This window comes from Musa acuminata, chromosome BXJ1-6 (genome assembly GCF_036884655.1).
Source record: "Musa acuminata AAA Group cultivar baxijiao chromosome BXJ1-6, Cavendish_Baxijiao_AAA, whole genome shotgun sequence".
Classification (NCBI taxonomy): domain Eukaryota; kingdom Viridiplantae; phylum Streptophyta; class Magnoliopsida; order Zingiberales; family Musaceae; genus Musa; species Musa acuminata.
In genome coordinates this window covers 1,684,450-1,702,658 of record NC_088332.1, presented here as the reverse complement: position 1 = coordinate 1,702,658, position 18,209 = coordinate 1,684,450, and the positions used below count along the sequence as shown (strand labels likewise).

The following is an 18,209-nucleotide window of genomic DNA, read 5'->3' as shown; positions in this document are numbered from 1 at the left end:
AATTAGTGTGCTCTTGTTTTTATGGTTGAAATAATTATCTTAGTCCTGCATGTTATAATCTTGTTGTCAGTGATAACTTTAGATAGTTCTCTTCTGGTGTCAAACAGATCGATATGGCTACAATTTGTCGATTCATATCGGCGCCAAATGCAAGATATTCACACTAGGTTGATGAAACAAAATTATGAGTCTATTCCCCGGTGGTGGTTTTACTCTCTCCTCTTCTCCATGATGGGATTTTCGATCTTGGTATGTGAAATATTTAACGATCAACTTCAGCTTCGCTATTGGGGAGTTCTATTAGCTTGTGCCTTGGTGGTTTTATTTTTGCCTCCAGAAGGTGTCATGGAAGCTACGACCGGTCAGGTAAGATGAATATTGAGACAACGTTGTAAATATTTTTCTTCTCATCCAGTTTAATATAATAATTATTATATTTCAGGGATTTACAACTAGGCTTTTATTAGAGGTCATAATCGGGTACTTGCAATCGGGTAAACCTATTGCAAATATAGCATTCGCAACATACGGCTCTACTGCACTTGATACAGCAAAATATTTCATCGTACAACTGATGCTAGCACATTACATGAAGATTCCTCCAAAAGTAATGTTCTTGATACAGGTATTTTCTGGACCACTGCATTATATCCTCATCTAGCTGGTATATGCAAAGAATTAAAAATTAAGATACATCACAAATTACGTACCAGATATTGGCATATTCTTTGCAAATCTAGTTTTTGAATTCGTTAACATTATTATATTGCACTTACCATTCAATATGCTTTCTCTACATGTAGATTCTCGGTAGTCTACTAGCATGTGTGGTTAGCTTCAGCATTGGATGGTGGTTCTTATACTCAGTAAAGAATATATGTTATCCAGAATTATTGCCCAAGGGAAGTCCTTGGACATGCCCTTGGGAAAAAAAGTCATTTGCATTAGGAGTCACATGGGGTGTTATAGGTCCAACTAGAATGTTTTATCCTCATGGTACGTACTCCATCATCTTTATCTTCATTATTATTGGATTCCTTGCACCAGTGGGAGTGTGGATGTTATCACGTCTATACCCAGAAAAAACATGGATAAGACTAATTAACTGACCAGTTATATTCGGTGTTGGTACCATCGTGCCTCCTGCCACTTCGATTAACGTTTGGTCATGGTTCATAGTTGGCTTAATATTTAACTACTTTGTCTTTCGAAAGTTTAAAGGATGGTAGGCGCATTATAATTATGTGTTATCGGTTGGATTGGATTCCGGAGCAACTTTTTTGACCATTTTTGTTATTATTTTTCTTGAATCTCGAGGTGTATATGGACCTGATTGGTGGGGGTTGGAGATGGATGATCATTGTCCCTTGGCTCATTGTCCTACAGCATCGAGAGTTGTTGTAGAAGGTTGTCCTGTGATCAGTTGAGACCATCACTAAATTTGATCAAGCCAGTAGTTGACTACCATTAATTTGTTGGAAGGATGTTATTGTTTTTGGTTCAGTTATTAAGACAATATAATTTTCCTTGTTTCAGTTGTTAAAATAGATACTTTGCTTGTTCAATCTCTTTTTTTTTAAGATATTTTTTAAAAAATATCATATTGTTTTTATTAAGAACGTAAGGGATCCCATCACTTTTATACGGTGCAACAAAAACAAAATTTTTGACAAAGAAGCATGCAATAAATACTCAAAAATGGAATTCACTTCTCCTAATGGTGTGGTGACAAAGAAGCAAGCAATAAATACTCAAAAATATTATTCCTCTAATCCTGCTTTTTTTTTTTTAAAATCTTACTTAACCTATCGGATCTCAGCAACACCGACTTAGTAAAACAATATAATAACATCAAAATAAGAGATTTAGATGAAAATAACCCGTACAAGAAGCTATTTATTTATCATTACAAGTAAACAAACCCATGGAAGGCATTCATTTGTCATTATAAGTAAGCCCACGGTTATTAATCTTGAATTACTATTTTTTAAAAAAATATTGAATTATCGTTGAGATTAACAATACAAGTCTAAAAGACTGTAAAGGCTAATAATCTCATCGAGTTTAACAAGATAATGTTTTACCTATCCCATATATATAAGGGTTAAATTGGAAATGTATATTTACAAATCTCATCGAGTTTAGCAATTCAGCTTTTCACCGCACAACACGCTAACACTCCGTATTTCCCTCAGGGGTACTTACAATATTAGTGTTTTCAACACCACTAAAAGGAAAAATATTAGCTCAATTTATTCTCTTGTAGCAAAGCGAATATATAGAAAAACGAATATGAATATGTTCATAAGAAGGGGTAAAATCAGACGAACATATTTATTGATATAAATTAGTACATAACATGTACATAAGAAGGAAGGGGTCCTTTGAACAACCTATCATGACCCTTCTTTCATATTTTACTTTCTTCATCCATTGCTTCCTCGCTTTTGCTTGTGAATTGAATGGTATGTGTGCCACTTGAGAGTTCAGCTTCTTCGATGGGGGGATTTCAGTTAGTAGCTTCGACCACTTCGAAGGAGTGCTACACAAACTCAATGAGGAAACAAGCGATTACATATAAGAAGCATAGTTTCTTTCTAAGATTGATAATTAACAAGCATCATGATAAGAATTGGATATTAGCCTTTGCAGCTATAGAAGGTTACTTGGATGTGATCTTAACATGGTGCTAAGTCAAAGATGCTAGCTTGTAAAATCTTGATACATACGTCACATGTATCACCCTAGTGATGTGGAGATGCAACAAAAGCAAAACAAGAGATTTGGTTTAGAGTATGACTTCCTTTATGTAGCAAGAACATATCTCAAAAATTAAAGATGTGAATAAACAAATGCCTCTAAAAGACATGATCTTGGTTAACTTTCTGAGTTCAATGGCTTTCTCAACTTGCTAAATTCCCAAAAGAATGTGCCTCAAGACCTACCTTATCTACAAGAAGAATTAAGTATAGTTTACCATGAAGAAAATGTATATTAAGATTCTAACTTCGATATCATGGTAAGAATTTTCTTTTACGACTTTGTTTGAATAAAGTTTAAGTATGATCTATCGATTGAAGTCTCTTATGACTTTGGTTGAGAGTATGCCTATCTATATGTAGCAAGAACACATCTCAAAAACTAAAGAAATGAATAAACAAATGCCTCTAAAAGACAAGGTCTTTGTTATCTCTCTCAGTTCAATGGCTTTCCCAACTTCTAAATTCCTAAAAGAATATGTGCCTCAAGACCTACCTTATCTACAATAAGAATTAAGTGTAGTTTATCATGAAGAAAAGATATATTAAGATTTGAACATCCATATCATGGTAAGATTATTCTTTTACGACTTTGTCTGAATAAAGTTTAAGTATGAACTTACGGTTGAAGTCTCTTACGATTTTGTGATGACCATCCCTTTATTCACATTATTTGATTTTTTCAACCCAATAAATCTACTCTATGTTCATGTAATTATGTTTCGAGAACTAACTGTTTTCTATATCCTGATGAGCTATATATGGTTTAGCAAATTCCACCTATCATCATAATGATTTTGGCTTTTTCTTGAGCTATGGTTTGATATAAAACCAAAACAATTTAATTGAATTCTCTTGAATGATTCTTCCACATGAGATTAGTGATTTATTATATATATATATATATATATATATATATATATATATATTCATTATTATTGGACTCTTGTACCAGTAGCTGTTGTCATGTGTATATCTAAAAAAACATAGGTAAGATTAATTAATTGACTAATTATATTCAGTGTAGGTTCAGTTGCATCGCTTGTCACTCCAATTAACATTTGGTCATGGTTCATTGTTTGTATAATATTTAATCGCTTCATCTTCTAACGATCCAAAGAGTGATGGTTATGTTATAATTCTAGATGAAATTATATTCTTATGGATATGATTAAGAGCATGATAGATTATTCTTTTATACCCGATTCAATGTGATAGAAAGCTATGATGATAGTTATGTATAATTTGAATAGAGTTTCCAGTAAGTTAATTCCATCAATTTTTTTTTGAGTCATGGACCGATTGAAAACATAACTTGAGATATTATATATTGTTCTAAAAAAATATGAGTCTTTAATTCACATAATAAATAAATAAATTTAATACTTATTTTTAAATATTTTATTATTTATCTAATTTTTTAACACTATTCGTGCTACATTGACCTCTCTTCATCCCTCCCCGATTAACATACTTCTATATACGCATATATGTATGTATATACATAACGTATCTCTATATACGTATATATATGTAGATACACATCATATCCTTCGAATATGCTATTATGGACGTGGGAACGGAATAATCGTGGCATTTCCATTATGGACACAGGAAGTAAGCATAGGGACCGCGCAGCCATAGTCGCCATTTCCATTTGGAAGTTCAACCCCTCTACCTGTGCATCTTTTACAGCCATGTATATGCACACTGCACTCTTTGTCTCTCTCAGTCTGGTCTTTTTCTGTTCTCTCTCTGTTACTGATGAGCTGCTGCTATATATAAAAAGAGGGACGGAGAGAGTAACCGCACCTCCACACCTCGTCCCAACTACTGACTGAACCCCATGCCTTCTCCTTCCCAATCTCTTTTCTCTCAACCGACCAGGGAAAGGAAAGTAGTATAAAGAGCCCCCCACCATTGCTGCCCTTCACTTCATTCCAACTATTCTTTTTCTGAATAAGAGAGAAGTTCCACTGGCGTCACTTACTTCCCCTATCTGCAGCGGCATGTTTCTGTTTGTTCTTCTTTGCTTGCTACCGTGTCCGCCACTCCCCTTCCTTCCTCATGCTGGTCCGTATTCCTTCTCTTTTTTTTCTTTTTTTTTTTTGTGTTCCATTCTTTCCGATCATCTCCTGTTTCTGAGTTAACGCACTTTGGACATCCTTCTGTGATCTTATTCTCCTCAGTAAGTTTGCGTATGCGAAGAAGCACAATCATACTGTTAATAAAGGTGGCGGAGATGGTTAGCGGGCCGGAGAAGGAGATCGTTGGGCTTGTCCACGGGTGCATCGCACCGTGGCCCGAGGCAACCCTCTTGCCTTGTTATTACCCTCACCCTCGAAGCACCACACCGCCCCCATCTATGCGAAGGTGGACCTCCGCGGCTCCGCCTGTTGCCGGTGACTCTCACCACACGTTAATCTTCCCCATCACAATAATTACTGTCATTAATACTAATCTAATCGAGTGACATCCTTGGCGAAGGGGGTTCGCACTGAAGCTGGTGCAGCGGATGGAGGAGTGGTCTAAGGAGAAGGGGGCGGGGTACGCGTACATGACGCCGGAGAAGGACAACTAATCGTCTTTCCGCCTCTTCACTGGGCGGTGCGGTTACTCCAAGTTCCGCACCCCCGCCATCCCGGTGCACCCCGTGTTAGCCCCCACCGCCTTCCCCTTCCCCCACGCGTCGCCATCCTCCGCCTCACCCCCGCCGATGCCCAGGCCCTGTACCGCCGCCGCTTCGCCGCCACCGAGTTCTTCCCCCCGACATCGACATCGTCCTCACCAACCCGCCCTCCCTGGGTACCTTCCTCGTTGTTCCTCCTTCCCTCGTGATCCCGTGAACACGCACACGTGAACGACTGCGCGTGGGCCCTGTCCCGCATTTGGGGATTGTACCTCAGGTTAATCTAATCTAATATAATCGAGTGGCATCGTTAGGTCCCGTGGGACGACGGAGAAGGACACCGTGACGTCGACAACCTCCCTCGGCACCTTCCTCGCCGTCCCTCCTTCGCTAGTGATCCCGTGAACACCCACCCGTGAACGACCACGTGGGCCCTGTCCCGCAGGTCATCCCTCCCACCCGTGAACTCCGCAACAAGGCGTGGGGGACCTCGGCTCCCGAGCGGTGGCGGCGTGCGAGCCGCTCTCCCAATCACTGTCTTTAATACTTCCTCGCCGTCCCTCCTTCCCCCATGAACACGCACGCGTTAACGCCCGCACGTGGGCCCTGTCCCGCAGGTCGGTCCCTCCAACCCGTGAACTCTGTAACAGGGCGTGGGGGATTGCATCTTAGGCTAATCTAATCTAATCTAATCGAGTGGCAGACGATGGAGGCATGTTCTAAGGAGAAGAGGGCGGAGTACGCGTTCATGGCGACGGAGAAGGACACCGTGGCATCGACGCCGTCCTCGTCAACCCGCCCTCCCTCGGCACCTTCCGCGCGGTGGACCGGGCGCTGCCGTGGCTGCGCATCCCCCGCTGGAGCGGCTCGCACGCCGCCACCACTCGGCAGCCGCGGTCCACGACCTGTTGTGCACGTGACGGAGTTCACGGATGGGTGTGAGGTATCACGAGACCTTCTTGCGGGGCAGGATCACGAGACCTGCAGCAGGTTCACTCGTCCTCTTGCGGGGCAGGATCACTCGTCCTCTTGCGGGGCAAGAGGACAGGATCACTCGTCCTCTTGCGGGGCAGGATCACTCGTCCTCTTGCGGGGCAGGATCACGAGACCTGCAGCAGGTTCACTCGTCCTCTTGCGGGGCAGGATCACCAGACCTGCAGCAGGTTCACTCGTCCTCTTGCGGGGCAGGATCACTCGTCCTCTTGCGGGGCAGGATCACGAGACCTGCAGCAGGTTCACTCGTCCTCTTGCGGGGCAGGCTCACGGGGCAGGCTCACGAGACCTGCTTGTACGAGATCTGCCGGACGCGACGTGGGCAGACAACGGAGACGACGTGGTGGCTGTCGACCATGAGGTTCCACTTCAGAGACGCGAATGATGCGGGACCCACAGGACCAACGCTGAACATTACGCATCGCACAAAGTAGCTCACGTCGTTGTCGCGGGCACTCACCTCACGGGTGGGCTGGCTTTTGAGAGGGAGTAGGTCGAACCATTGTCTATAAAATGATACTCATAGTACAACAACGAGTACGAGTTGTGAAATAGATTCGAGTTGTGAAATAGTAGCGTGCGAAGGATGGCTGGTGTGGTGCTATTTATTTTTATGTTGTTTATAATGATTATTTTAATATTTTTTATTGGTGAAGGTAAAGACTGCTGTGCCGAAAACCTATCGTGTTGTCATCCAAATCCAGCGTCGGTTAATGTCATTATGTAATTTATGATCATCTAATCCTCCTCGTTAACTTAGGTTATCTTATCTAGTGGGATCTGTGATTAACTTCTTAGAGTTGTACTTTAATTTTATAATATATGGCTGTGATTAAGCGTTTTACTATGTATATTGATACTATGAATGGAATGAAACGAGGAGGTTAAATCTGTGTTATGCACAATATGTTTTTTTTTTTTTTGCTTGTTTCTTTTTTTCAGGTTTGATACGTGATTCTCCCTCCGCTTCGATCACCCGCCGACAAAGGAGGGGCGCTCTGCCTCCTCGGGCAAGGGCCCGGTACTGCCATTGTTGTCCTTCGACTTGGCACCGCCGGGGAAGCTCGAGTACAGGCCTTCCAGACGGAAAGCATTCGGGTCGTACCAGGCCCTGGGCGGGCACAAGGCTAGCCATCGGAAGCCTAGCAGCGGCGTCGATGAAGCCTCGCCTCGGGCTCTTCCACGACTAGCGCAAGCGCCTCCGGTGGCGACAGGGTGCACCGGTGCTCGGGGTGCCTGAAGACGTTTCCCTTGGGGCAAGCGTTGGGGGGCACAATAGGTGCCGCAACGACGGGAGCGTCGGCAGCGGCATTGCCGCGGCGGCGATGACGTCGTCGGAGGGGGCGAGCTCGAGGCACAGGGAAACGTGTGTGTAAATAAATAAAAAAATAATTGTTAGAAGAGAACAAAAAAAAAAAGACCTCATTGCTCTCCCCATCGCCTCACACCTTTCTGAGGAATGAAATATTAGCTTGCATGAACCAATATCTTATCCCAATCGCCTCACACCTCGTTTCCTCTCCTTTTCTTCCTCGTCAGCCATTCCGGTGTTGACGTTGCCATCAATAACCAGGTGAGAAAAAGAGAAAAAAGATTTTGAAAGCAATAATGTACCAACGCCAATCCACTTAATATAGAATATTCCCACTATCCAGTTCACGATTTTTTACATTTTTTTTTTGGGATCACTGACATATTTAATTCCCTTAACTATCACAGCCACACCGACACCTTTAAAACTAATCATAGTATATTTGGCAACGGAATCACAACTCTTTCTATTAATGGTTGGACAATTAATCCTTTCCACTATATTTAGAGATGCTTTCATCCTTTAAATCTGCTCAATATACAGCTTATTCTCTAATAGGAGTCCTACCAAATGGCCGATGAAAAAGGTGATATGCCCTGACATCTTTCGTTTTGACTTCTTACTGTCATCCTTACATGATTCTTTTTCAATTTCTTCCTCCCTCTCCTCTTCTTTCAGGTTCGATTCTGGATGACTCTCCGATCGAGCAAGTTCGGTTGATAGTCCCACCAACAGATGATAACACATTGCAAGTCTTGACATTCCGAACATGGCTTATCGGAATCCCCATTTGCATCTTCGGGTCCGTAAGTGCAGCATTATCCTTTTACCGACAGCAAATGTTCAATTTTTCACATGTCTGCATCAACATGATGGTGTTCATTGCTGGGAAACTAATGGCTAACATGCTACCGAACAAAGTGATAAGAATGCCATACACAAACTGGAGTTTCTCGTTGAATCCAGGACCCTTCAACTTGAAAGAACATGTGGCGACCACCATGTTGGCCGGCAGGGTAAGTGCTTCTGCCGGCTTTGAAATATTAACTATATCCAAGATCTTCTACCACAAGGATATCCCGTTACTGCCGGCCATACTGCTGGTACTATCGATTCAGGTGATTTCTTTTGTTATCATGAAATCGGTGTAAAAAAAAAACCATTAGTTATTCTTTAGAAAAAAGTAATAATATGATGCTGAATTCTTCGAATGTTTTAGTTAATTCTAGTTGATCTTTCCCTACTTCCTTTGAAGAAGTGACAACTTAAAATGGCTTATGGTGTGTAGTTTCTCGGATATGGGTTTGCTGGCATATTCATGAAGTTGCTAGTGCACTCGCCCTATATGTGGTGGCCTTCGACTCTAGTAGACGTCGCCTTCTACAGGTGGCGTGCCTCTCCTCGTAAACAATGCAAAAGACAAGAGACTTTTAATTTATTTAACATGTCTTCGTTGTTTTAATTTATTTAACATGTCTTCGTTGTTTGCACTCGCAGGGCATTACACGAGCCGAAAAAAAGAGCCAAGGGAAAATTGTCACGATATCAGTTCTTCATTATAGTCATCGTTGTAATTTTTACGTATAGTATTGTTCCTGTTTACCTTTTTCCTTCTATCACGGCTCTATCGTTCGTTTGTTGGATATGGAAAGACTCGATAACTGCGCAGCAAATAGGTTCTGGATTCAATGGATTAGGCATAGGCTCTTTTGCGTTGGATTGGAGGACCATGACATCCTACATGGACAGTCCTCTGGCAGTTCCTGCATTTGTGGTGGTCAACATGATGGCCGGATTCATTCTTATTATTTATGTTCTAGTACCATTATCTTATTGGAATAATGCTTACGATGCCAAATGCTTTCCTATTTTTTCATCAAGTATTTTTGACATCGATGGGCAATTTTACAATGTGTCCCGGGTTTTAGATGAGAAGTCACTCACATTCAACGAAGAAGCATATAACAATTATTCGAAATTATACTTCAGTGCCTCCCTTATGTATAGTTATGGTTTTACCATGGCTTGTTTTACGTCAAGCATCTCTCATGTTGCTCTTTTCTATGGGAGGTAGGAACTGTAACTTTTTTTTTCTTGTAAATAAATATTCATTGTAATGTTTGTTTTTGGTACAATTAGTGTGCTATTGTTTTTATAGTTGAAATAATTACCTTACTACTGATTTAGTTACGTGTTATAATCTTGTTGGCTGATAGTTCTCTTCTGGTGTTAAGCAAATCGATATGGCTACAATTTCTCGATTCATATCGGCATCAAATGCAAGATGTTCACACGAGGTTGATGAAACAAAATTATGAGTCTATTCCCCGGTGGTGGTTCTACTCTCTACTCTTCTCCATGATGGGTTTTGCCATCTTGGTATGTGAAATATTTAGCGATCAACTTCAACTTCGCTATTGGGAAGTTCTATTAGCTTGTGCCTTGGTGTTCATATTTTTGCTTCCAGAAGGTGTCATGATGGCTACTACTAGTTCGGTAAGATGAATATTGAGTCATCGGATACTCATATATGGTTGTAGCCCAACGTTGTCAATATTTTTCTTCTAATCCAGCTTAATATGATAATTATAATTACTATATTGCAGGAATTTTCAATAAAACTTTTATTAGAGATCATAATTGGGTACTTGCAGTCGGGTAAACCTATTGCAAATATTGCATTCACAACATACGGCTCTACTGCAATTAATACGGCAAAATATTTTACTATGGATATGAAGAGAGCATATTACATGAAGATTCCTCCAAAAGTAATGTTCTTGATACAGGTATTTTCTGGACCACTTTGTTACATTAAGATACATCACAATTTATGTACCATATATTGACATATTTTTGCAAATCCACATTTTGAATTTGTTAATATTATTATATTATATTTACCATCCAATATGTTTTTCTTTGTATGTAGATTCTAGCTAGTATACTAGCATGTGTGGTTAGCTTCAGCGTTGGATGGTGGGTCTTACACTCGGTGAAAAATATATGTTATCCAGAATTATTGCCCAAGGGAAGTCCTTGGACATGCCCTTGGGAAAGAAGGTCATTCGCTATAGGAGTCACATGGGGTGTTATAGGTCCAATTAGAATGTTCTATCCTCGTACTCCATCATCTTTATCTTCATTATTATTGGATTCCTTGCACCAGTGGGAGTGTGGATATTATCGCGTGTATACCCAGAAAAAACATGGATAAAACTAATTAATTGGCCGGTTATATTCAGTGTTGGTACCATCGTGCCTCTTGGCACTCCGGTTAATGTTTGGTCATGGTTCATAACTGGTTTGATATTTAACTACTTTGTCTTCCGAAGATTCAAAGGATGGTGGGCACGTTATAATTATGTGTTATCAGCCGTATTGGATTCTGGATCAACTTTTTTGACGATTATTGTTACTCTTTTTCTTCAATTTCGAGGTATATATGGACCAGATTGGTGGGGGTTAGAGATGGATGACCATTGCCCCTTGGCTCATTGTCCTACCGCACCAGGAGTTATTGTAAAAGGTTGTCCCGTGATCAATTAAGACTATCATTGAATTTGATCACTCAATTTGTAGAAGGGATATTATTGTTCATGGTTCAGTTGTTTAAAAAATAATTTTCTTTGTTTCAATTGTTAAAATAGATACTCTACCGGGTCAATCTCAATTTTTTTTACAGAAAAGATTAAAAATGTCATGTTGATTTTATTAAGAAGATAGGCTGAAATGTATCCCATCACTTGTATATGGAGCAACAAAAACAAAATTTTTGATCTCGATAAACAATTCTACAATGTCATTCATATTAACATTTGACAAAGAAGCATGCAACAAATACTCAAAATTGGAATTCACTTCTCGTAACGGTGTGGTGACAAATTTCTTTTCCACATCTCGATTGGTTTTGTGTTTTTGGGTATAGAGTAAAAAAAAAAAAGGAGCTTTAAAAAAAATGAGGTGAGGTCTAAAGCTAACGCTACACTCAAATTTTTCATAAAAAAGGTTTATGAGAAAGTGATTATTTTACTGTGCTAATTTTTTTTTAGAAATTATTATTCCTCTAATCCTGCCTATTTTTTATTAACCTATCAAATCTCAACGACACATTCATTTGTGTCTTCGTGTCCCAAAGATAGGCGTGCATGTCTTGTTCAACAAAAAATATCTATCATTTAATAAAATAATATAATAATATCAAAATAAAATATTTATATGAAATTTACCTTTACAAGAAACTATTTATTCATCATTATAAGTGTTAGGATAAAGAGTCGTTGACATCTTAGTCAACTCGACGTGATCCGGACTCGTATGAGTAAGGTTATTCGAGGTGTCTCCAAGGTAGAAACATCGAGCTCATAAGGTGTTTCTAACTTGAAAATCGAGATTACGAGAGGTTTTCCAACTCGACCATTTTGATACTCAAGTTAATAACTCGAGATGAATGTGGGCGTGAATAATCAAAAGAAGTAAAAAACCCCTTTATCATGTGGGTGAGGCTTATTCTTTCATTTGAGCCTCTAGGGCCTTATTAGAAGTCTTCTCTAATTTGTCCCAATTTCTTATAGAGTGAGTTAGTTCTCGAGTCCTTTATAGTCCTGGCCTCAGTTCTACAACAGATCGATCTATCACCATTATGCTCTTTCTTCTTAGGTTGTGATCTCTTATTTCTCGTACAGGCTTCGTTTGATCTATTGGTCGTTAGACGATTGAGGTCCACGCTCCGCCTTTCAATAGCCGAAGAGCGGAGGAGGTCCTAACCTCTCCTTTGTTATGGGAGGTAGTTCTCGTGAACACGAAGGTTCGTCGGGACTTCAAATAAAAAAACTCACATGACTATGATTTAGTGATGAGTGCACCACTCCTATATTACTTACGAGCTAAGTATTTTATCCTGATCAAGTTCGGTTTTTAAGTCCCTTGACCTTGTCAGCGTCCATTTGACTTCATGCCCGTATCATTTTGCTTATCCTATAACACTCTAGAGATGAGACTTTGTCTTATCATCTATTCGGTGATAGTGTTTTGCCTATAATGGTGAAAGATATAGCTCTCTTAGATAGTGTTCAACTCACTATCTGATAGTGTTTAACGAAGAATATTGGTGTACTGAAATTACTGTGACCCGTAAACATTTTGCTGCACCACACCGCACCGCCACCATCTATGGGGAGGTGGCCTACCTCCTCGACCTCCGAGTCTCCCCCTCTCGTCGGTGACTCTCACCACCCGTTAATCTCCCCCACCACACTAATCACTGTATTTAATACTAATCTAATCGAGTGGCTTCCTTAGACGAGGGGGGATCGCTCTAAAGCTGGTGCGGAGGCTGAAGGAGTGGTCTAAGGAGACGGGGGCGGGGTACGTGTACATGGCGATAGTGCACCCCATGGTAGCCCGCTGCCTTCCGCTCCACGCACGCGTCGCCATCTGCCGCGTCACCCACACGAAAACAACCGTCGTCACGACAGAGGCACCGACCAGGGAACATCATCGTCTAATTGGTGGAAAGATGTGGGACTCCGAGGTACCACCATTGGGAGTCGATCGAAATGGGCTAGTTCGACCATGGTGGTACACCGAAAGCTACATGGTTCGCATCTGCCAACATCTCGCCGTCATCACCATCACGCAGGCGATGTGCACCCACCATCACCATCATTAATTGGGTAGTGCGTGACACATCCGCCCCATAAGGATGATGATGCGCCGTTACCCACTACTTACCGGCCAAACGGCTCCCTTGTTGGGGGCGAAGTTCGCATCTAAATTACATAATAAATGGCGCTATTCGTGCCACGCTGCCCTGCTCTGCTTACACAGGAAGTAAGCAGAGGGACCGCGCAGCCATAGTTGCCATTTCCATTTGGAAATTCAACCCCTCTTCCTGTGCTTCTCTTACAGCTATGTATATGCTCACTGCTCTCTCTCTCTCTCTCTCTCAATCTGGTGTTTTTCTGTTCTCTCTCTGTGACTGATGAGCTGCTGCTATATATAAAAAGAGGGAGGGAGAGAGTAACCGCACCTCCACACCTCGTCCCAACTACTGACTGAACCCCATACCTTACCCTTCCCATCTCTTGTCTCTCAACTCACCATTGCTGCCCTTCAATTCATGCCAACTACTCTTTTCTGAAGAAAGGGAGAAGTTCCACTGCCAGCGGCGTGTACAGAGAGGAAGTTTCACTTACTTCCCCTACATGGGAAAGACACGTACATATCTGAAGACACAAGCTGCAGCGGCGTGTTTCTGTTTGTTCTTCTTTTGCTTGCCGCATACTAAGTGATCGAGCCTTGTGAGAGGACAGAGGGAGAAACACTTGCATCATCCCTCACTTTCGCCACCGTCATAATTGGCCGCCATATAAGGATGGTGGAGTCTATGGCGGTCGTGGTGATTTACGACGCATAGCGGGACCCGGGGGGAGCAGATGTGGGAGGTGGGGTACAGCAGCGCTGCCATGTCCGCCACTCCCCTTCCTTCCTCATGCTCGTCCGTATTACTTCTCTTTTTTCTTTCTTTTTTTTTGTGTTCCATTCTTTCCGATCATCTCCTGTTTCTGAGTTAAACGCACTTTGGACATCCTTGTGTGATCTTATTCTCCTCAGTAAGTATGCGTATGCGTATGCGAAGAAGCACAATCATATTGTTAATAAAGGTGGCGGAGATGGTTAGCGGGCCGGAGAAGGAGATCGTTGGACTTGTTCACGGATGCATAAAGACCGTGGCCTGAGGCACCCCTTGCCTTTGTTATTACCCTCACCCTCGAAGGAGGATACCGTGACGTCGACACCACCCCTCCGCCCGTGATCCCTCCCACCCGTGAACGACCGCGCGTGGGCCCTGTCCCTCCAATCTGTCCCTCCAACCCGTGAACGCAAGTCCCGTGATCCCTCCAACTCGTGAACGACGTGGGCCCTGTCCCGTAGGTCCCGTGATCCCTCCAACCTGTGAACGACGCAACTAGGCGTGGGCCCTGTCCCGCAGGTCTCGTGATCCCGTGATCCCTCCAATCCGTGAACGATGCAACAAGGCGTGGGCCATGTCCCGCAGGTCCCGTGATCCCTCCCACCCGTGAACGATCGCGCGTGGGCTCTGTCCCGCAGGTCCCGTGATCCCTCCCATCCGTGAACGACGCAACAAGGCGTGGGCCCTGTCCCGCAGGTCCCGTGATCCTGTGATCCCTCCCACCCGGAATGGTTCTCCATGGGAAACCTAGCGGGGAGGCATTCGGATCGCACCAGCAGGCACAAGACCAGCCATCGGAAACCTAGCAGCGGCGTCGAGGAAGCCTCGGCCTCGGGGCTCTTCCACGGCAAGCGCAAGCGCCACCGTGGCGGCCTCCGGCGGCGGCACGGTGCACCGGTGCTCGGTGTGCCTGAAGACGTTTCCATTGGGGCAAGCGCTGGGGGGCACAAGAGGTGCCACAACGACGGGAACATCGGCAGCGGCACTACCCCGGCGGCGATGACGTCGTCGGAGGGGGCGAGCTCGAGGCACAGGGCGTTCTATCTGATCGCGCCAGCGTCGCCGAACCCGGAGTTCGACGACGTAAACGGGGTGCAGAGCCTGTCAGCCTTCAAGAAACCGAGACCTGTCATCCCGACATGAGCGAGTCAACTCCAGTGCGTGGAATATTGGTCATTCGTTGTGTACAGAGAATGACCCATTCTTTGTAGCTGAAGTCGATTCTTTCCCTAACGTCAAATTGATTTCTTTAGAAATCGTTTTCGATGGAGGAATTTACCTGCTTTAGTAAATTCATGTTGAATTGTATTTCTCAATTGTGTTGCCAATCTTTTTGTACGTATCATAAAAAATAATTTTCACGATTCTTTTGCGGAGGTTCTTTAGACCTATTATTATAACTCACTGTTTATTCCGTGCCACAGACTGGGATCATTCTGATGCCTGATATCAAACTCTCTTATTGTTCACATTTTTTCATTCTGGGATTTACCGAACAACTTCAACTTCGTTATCGGGAAGTTATATTAGCTGGTGCCTTGGTGTTTATATTTTTGCTTCCAGAAGGAGTCATGGCAGCTACGATCGGTCAGGTAAGATGAATATTGAGACAACCTTGTAAATATTTTTTAGGGATTTTCAACTAAGCTTTTATTAGAGATTATAATTGGGTACTTGCAGTCGGATAAACCTATTGAAATATAGCATTCGCAACATACGGCTCTACTGCACCTTATACGGCAAAATTTTTCATTGTACAACTGAAGCTAGCACATTACATGAAGATTCCTCCAAAAGTAATGTTCTTGATACATGTATTTTCTGGATCACTGTGTCGTATCCTTATCTAGCTAGTATCTGAATAGATTTGAAAATTAGTATTGACATATTCTTGCAAATCTAAATTTTGAATTCTATAACATTATTATATTGTACTTACCATCCTATATGTTATCTTTAGATGTAGATTTCAGATAGTCTACTAGCATGTGTAGTTAGCTTATGGATCTTATACTTGTTGAAGAATATATGTTATCTAGAATTATTGCCCAAGAAAAATCTTTGGACATGCCGTTGCCAAAGAAGGTAATTTGCGAGTGACATGGGGGCTTATAGGTCCAATTAAAATGTTATTTCCTTATTGCATGTATTCCATCATCTTCATCTTCATCTTCAATATTATTGGACTCTTTGCACCAATGAGAATGTAGATGTTGTCGCATCTATATCCAGAAAAAACATGAATAAGACTAATTAATTGGCTAGTCATATTTAGTGTTGGCACCATTGTGCCCCCTACCACTACGGTTAACATTTGGTCATGGTTCATAATTGGTTTGATATTTAACTACTTCATCTTTCGAAGGTTCAAAGAATGGTGGGCACATTATAATTGTGTTATTAATTGGACTGGATTTCGAAGCATTTATTTTGACCATTTTTGTTAATTTTTTTCTTCAATCTCATGAAATATATGCACCATTGCCCCTTGGCTCATTGTCCAACAACACCAGGAGTTATTGTAGAAGGTTGTCCAATATTCAATTGAGATTATCACTAAATTTGATCAGCGGGTATATGACTACAATTAATTTGTTGAAAGGATATTATTGTTTATGGTTCAGTTGTTAAAATAATTACTTTAGCATAATCTGTATAAATAGGAGAGGGAACATGTTAATGTATTTAAGCTTCTTCATTTCTTCAATAAAATTTTTTCAATAATTGTTCTTATCTTCTATTATTTCTATCAATATTAAGATTTGATCATCGATATGATGGTAAGATTGTTCTTTTACGATTTTGCCTAAATAAAGTTTAAGTATAAACTATCGATTGAAGTCTCTTATGATTTTGTCCGAATAGAGTTTAAGTATAATTTATCGATTGAAGTCATATGTACATCTGATTTGCCCAATTTAGATAGAAGTATCTAACTCAATCTATGGACACAAGTTCCTGTGATGACCATCCCTTCATTCACATTATTTGAATTTTTTTAAACCCAATATATCTACTAATTATGTTTCAAGGACTAACTGTTTTCTATATCCCAGTGAGCTATATATGGTTTAGCAAATTCCACCAATTATCATAATGATTTTAACTTTTTCTTGAGCTATAGTTTGATATAAAACCAAAATAATTTAATTGATTTCTCTTGAATGATTCTTCCCCATGAGAAATCTCAATCAAGGAATCCAAAATAGGATCCACGAGACCAACGCACAAATTAGTGATTTATTATATATATATATATATATATATATATATATATATATATATATATATATTCATTATTATTGGATTCCTGGTACCAATTGTTGTATAGATGTTATGTGTATATCCTAAAAAAACATTTGATGTGTGTTTTATCATTAATGATGAGAACTTACATTTGACATATTTGAAAGCATATGTATTGCTTGATACCAATTAGAACAAACATGGCAGATCAAGAAAAAATACCAGTTATGAACCACAGTTTTTGGGCTGAGTTGACTCCCAAAGTTGTTGAAAGTCTCTTCCCTGTTCATTAAGGAACACAAGTTTTAGAGCAGAAACAATCGAGGACATACAATTCATCCGGATGTAGAATTCATACCAATTGATGACTTCATATCCATGTGATAATGCTATTTTTTGTGCACGCAAAACAAAATACTTGTAGCCCTGAGATTCATTCATTCCATGTTTATTCAACCTGTAAAATAAATTACATAATGTTGGAACATAATCTAAAGTTTATCTGAGTTAGTGTTAAAAGGTGTTATCTAGAGTCATACTAAATTCTTTGTATATGAGTAAGATCTTCATATATGAGTTATGAATTTGTAAGTTAGATTAGGAGAAGAGTGATGGATAAACCTCTATGAATCATAGAAGTTCACCAAAATTCTTTGCAATTTTCAGACAGATACACCTTTTTTTTATGCTTGTCAGACAACGAAAGTTACTGAAGGATTAAGGAACGAGAGATGAAATATAATTGAAAGTTATTAGAGGAATACAAATTTATAAGAGAAACAGAATCTAATGATT

The 18,209-nt window shown here is 41.0% G+C and overlaps 2 long non-coding RNA genes across 3 annotated transcripts; both read left to right on the top strand.

The window, feature by feature from the left end:
• The first annotated feature begins 4,565 nt into the window (after positions 1 to 4,565).
• Positions 4,566 to 7,036, top strand: LOC135675551 (uncharacterized). Of its 2 annotated transcripts, XR_010513913.1 has the most exons (4): positions 4,566 to 4,832; positions 4,949 to 5,161; positions 5,247 to 6,005; positions 6,092 to 7,036. It is a non-coding gene; the product is annotated as an uncharacterized LOC135675551 (long non-coding RNA). The 2 variants fall into 2 exon arrangements; XR_010513912.1 differs by having other exon boundaries at positions 5,247 to 7,036.
• Positions 7,037 to 13,463: 6,427 nt separating this feature from the next.
• Positions 13,464 to 15,553, top strand: LOC135675558 (uncharacterized). The gene is made up of 2 exons (XR_010513924.1): positions 13,464 to 14,192; positions 14,309 to 15,553. It is a non-coding gene; the product is annotated as an uncharacterized LOC135675558 (long non-coding RNA).
• Positions 15,554 to 18,209: the final 2,656 nt, after the last annotated feature.